The sequence below is a fragment of the Notolepis coatsorum genome (assembly GCF_963971535.1).
Source record: "Notolepis coatsorum genome assembly, chromosome: 13".
In the NCBI taxonomy this organism is placed as follows: Eukaryota; Metazoa; Chordata; class Actinopteri; order Aulopiformes; family Paralepididae; genus Notolepis; species Notolepis coatsorum.
Genome location: NC_140177.1, coordinates 97527568 through 97532117, shown reverse-complemented (window position 1 = coordinate 97532117; position 4550 = coordinate 97527568). Strand labels below are relative to the sequence as shown.

Genomic DNA, 4550 nt, shown 5'->3' with positions numbered 1-4550 from the left:
GACCACTTCCTGAAGTATGCCACGGAGGAGCGCCCGCTGCTGCTTGTGATGGACGGTCACCAGTCCCACCTGGATCCAGAGCTGGTCCGGACGGCACAGAGGGAGAGGGTCATTCTCCTGTGCCTACCGCCACACACCTCTCACATCCTTCAGCCTCTGGATGTGAGTTTCTTTGCACCCTTGAAGGCAGATTTCTCCGGGCTTGTGGGAGATCTGTCGGCAGTTAGCCACTCCTTCATGATTTCTAAAAAGGAGTTTTCAAGGGTGTTCAGAGACACCTACCAGAGGCAGAAAGATCGGAGGGTGGTGGTGGCTGGCTTCAGGAGGTGTGGCCTCTACCCTCTGGACCCTGCGGCTATTGATTGGTCGAGGGTCATGCCGTCTGCCCCTCCCCCTGCATCTCCTGGTGCCAACCCTGCTGTTACCCCCCAGCCCAGCCCCCCACCCAGCCCCCGTGCTCCTAGCCCCCGACCCAGCCCCCGTGCTCCTAGCCCCCCACCCAGCCCCCGTGCTCCTAGCCCCCCTCCCAGCCCCCCACCCAGCCCCCGTGCTCTAGTCCAGGACTCACCCCCCAACCCCTACCTCAACCACCCCCTTGTAACAGCAGGGAGGATCACAGCGGACCTGGGACAACTCCTGGCCCAGATAGAGTTCACAAGAAGATCTGGAAAGGTCAGGAGGAACACCACCAAGGCCCGCCTGCTCACCGCCCAGGAGATGACGGATGCCATCGATGAGACAGAGGACCGCGCCGCCCGCGCCGAGGCAGGAGCTCTGGCCAGGGCAGACCGACAGCGGCAGCGGGCTGAAACTTTAAGGACTCCCACAACCTCCTCCCGTACCCCGCGTGGTGGCTCTCTCCCCAGCCGCAGAAGAGGAGTGTCCCCCGGGGCCGCTCCCACCACCAGCTCCGGTCTTTCCATCGCCGGTCCCTCAGCCTCAGCCTCCATGCCCCCCTCTTCTGCCTCCCACAGTCTGCTGCCCGCCTCTAGCCTCCACACCAGCACTCGCCTGCCTGCTTTGAGAGGGGAAGATCACCACCCCTCCACCTCTTCCTCCCCAACAGCCATAATGGATGGTATTTATTTATTTGTTTTCTTTTAACAGTTATTTGGGAGACAACATTCTCAGTTAGCAAAAAAGTATAAATTTTTTTATGAATAAATAATCATGTTTTATTGTTTCTTAACCATTTTCTCAGAGCCGGCAGTCCCACCGCAGTCCCATCGGGTGTCCCAGCCAACTTCCTCTCCCTCCCACCGTAAGCTTTTTCAAACAACTGTGAAAAAAACACGATCTACAAATGTCCATGGCCAAAAGGAACAGGAAGAAAAACTCTTATTGTACCTGCCCCTACGGCCTACACACACACAGTACACTGATAGACTGTTCATAGCGCAATATTTACCAAACCAAACAAAATAATTTTTTTGAGTGGTGCTCCCTTTTTGTGTCTGCAGCCTCCTGTATTCCTGGACCAACAGGAGCATCGACATCCTCCTCCTCCCACGCCAGACCCACGACACCCATCGGCATGTTACTTATGTTTTTTGAGTTTGTCAGGGCAAACTTATGAATTGTTATTTATTTTGTAAAAAATTTGCTGATTTTATACAAATTGCTGTGGGGCACTTTGAACTGTGGTCCAGTTCAAAGCGCTGCGCCTCGGTATTTTAAACTCCGTGTCGGTCAATTATTTTGCGACAATGACCTCGTAGCTATACATTATCCCTTACTTATTATTGGACCTTGGTATATTGTAATCAAGCAGCGTCATAATAATAAATTTCTTTTTAACTGCAGGTCACACCACCAAGAGGCAGAAGCTGGGGATCTGGCGGTGTGGCCGGTGTAAAAAGGCGAACCCCCCTGTGGACTCTGAGGGTTTGGTGTCGTGGGTCCAGTGTGACAACTGTCACAAATGGTTCCACACCATGTGTGTCCAGTGGGAGGAGGAGGAGGACGAAGATGCTAGTTTCTGGTGTTACTGGTGTTTGGATGAATGAGTGTATGAATGAGTGAGCGAATGAAAAAATTTATAAATATGTATGGTGTGCTGTAAATAGTTATTGTTTTAAGTTATGTTTATTGTATTTTTTATATAATGTTTATAAAATTTTATGAAGTGCTGGCTGTTGTGTTAAATTTGTCATATTTTTGTTGAAAACACATGTACTCACAAATGTTAATGTGACAAGTGATTGTGATTAATATTTTGTTTGTTAGACAAATAAAATGGGGGTGTTGTTTGCTCCTGAGATGAGATGGTAGACAAACGACACTACCTTCCAGCTGACAGTAGATGGCAGCATTGATTTTAAAGGATGAAAACAGGTTCAAACAAAAGAACTCCATTTTCCAAGACCTTTTTTCACAGTTCACAGGTCAGCAGGTCGGTAAAAGTTGATGAAAATGCGATCTGAAGACATGAGCGTTAAACTATGAATGCGCCCTCACGTCACCTCAGTACAGTGACCGTGAATGGCCACCTAATTATCATAATTAAAGTGCATCATTAGCATTATGTTTGTTGTCTAAAGGGAACTAAAATGGTAAAATTTAAGTTTTTAAATGATATCCGCATATATAGGACAAATAAAACAGCGTTGTTTTGTAAAAAACTCCAATGAAAACGGCGCAAGGTACGTAATATTCGCTATTGTTATGCAAATGTGATAGAATCCTATAAAAAGGTGGACGCACTTGGTCACTGTGACGTTATGTGTGTGTGTGTGTGTGTGTGGTGTGTGTGTGTGTGGTGTGTGTGTGTGTGTGTGTGTGTGTGTGTGTGTGTGTGTGTGTGTGTGTGTGTGTGTGTGTGTGTGTGTGTGTGTGTGTGTGTGTGTGTGTGTGTGGTGTGTGTGTGTGTGTGTGTGTGTGTGTGTGTGTGTATCCGTGCATATCCATCTAGGTGCAAACTGTAGCCTATGTGTGTCTACACTAAGTAAAGTCCACCATAGAATAATTCACATGTCATTTCTGTAATATTTCACAGCTCAGTTTAAATGTATAAATATGAACACGTCTCTCCTTGAGCTGAATAAACAGCTAATCAAGACTATGACTATTGATGATGTCATCAAGAGATGAAACCGGGAGCTGCTTCATAGACAGTGAATAGTGGACACTATGACAGCACCCATGGTGATTTTACTGGGATATGGGTACATTTTCTGATTCAGTGGTTAGTTCAGTTGTGTTTATTTAAGAACACCTTCTGTGTTATTTCAACACACCTAAATGTGTTTTATGCCTGTATTTATGTGTGTGTGTGTGTGTGTGTGTGTGTGTGTGTGTGTGTGTGTGTGTGTGTGTGTGTGTGTGTGTGTGTGTGTGTGTGTGTGTGTGTGTGTGTGTGTGTGTGTGTGTATGTGTGTGTGTGTGTGTGTGTGTGTGTGTGTGTGTGTGTGTGTGTGTGTGTGTGTGTGGTGTGTGTGTGTGTGTGTGTGTGTGTGTGTGTCTTCCCGTAGCTGATAACACAAACATGGAGAGGAGTTCTTCCCGCCATTCATCCATGTTGATGCAATGGTCGTTAGCTGGCTGCCAGGCGGATGCTATCAATTAATGGGACGTCACCAGGACACGGCTTTTGCATTATTCATGCTTGAACAAGCACGTGTAAACACACATGCACAGATCCAAGCGGGGGTGCGCACATGTGAGACACATCCATGCACACATACACACCCCATGGACAAATAATTCAGCCATGGTAGATAGATGGATAGATGGATAGATGGATAGATGGATAGATGGATAGATGGGTAGATAGATGGGTAGATAGATGGGTAGATGGATAGATAGATGGATAGATGGATAGATGGATAATAATAAGAATTCATGGGCGGCTAGGTGGTGTAGTGGGCAAGGCGCTCGCCTTCAACGCTGGAGACGCTGGGTTCGAATCCAGCTCTCGGCGTTGCTATCAGCTTGGCTGGTCGTTCATACTAACACAATTGGCAGTGTTAGGGGTGGGAAAGCTGATGGGTGGGTCCTGGGCGTTGTGGACAGCGACCCCTACAGTTCGGTCGGGGCGCCTGCACAGCGAGGGTAGGATCTGGAGGGAGGTAGTGTGACCTTCCACACGTTACACTCTCCCGGTGAGAATCTGCACTGCCAGGCTGGCTGCCGGCTGGCTGCACATGCGTCGGAGGAAAGCATGTGATAGTCTCCAGCCTCCCGGACCAACAGTAGGGGGGAGTGCGCAACAACCAGAAAGGGGGTTGGGAATTGGTATAACGATTAAACAGTGGGATGGAGAAAAATCCGAAAAAGGAGGGGGGGGAAAAAGATAATAAAAAAATAATTCATTACATTTATATAAAGCTTTTCTAGACACTCAAAGCGCTCCCCACAATGTAGGGTGCAAATTGCCTCCTTTACCACCACTGGTAGCACTCAACCTTGGGCTACACAGGCTCAATTGCTGCCATACACTGGCACCAGGCACACATCACACTACACAATGGCTGAATGGCTCAGGAGACAGCCAATTAAGGGGAAGGGATGATTAGGTGGCCTTGGGGTGGATGGATACATGCTGTACATGT

At 48.1% G+C, this 4550-nt stretch overlaps 1 long non-coding RNA gene across 1 annotated transcript; it reads left to right on the top strand.

The window, feature by feature from the left end:
- The first annotated feature begins 1227 nt into the window (after nt 1-1227).
- LOC311239012 lies at nt 1228-2053 on the top strand. Its single transcript, XR_014620407.1, has 3 exons — nt 1228-1261; nt 1461-1532; nt 1804-2053. It is a non-coding gene; the product is annotated as an uncharacterized lncRNA (long non-coding RNA).
- Nucleotides 2054-4550: the final 2497 nt, after the last annotated feature.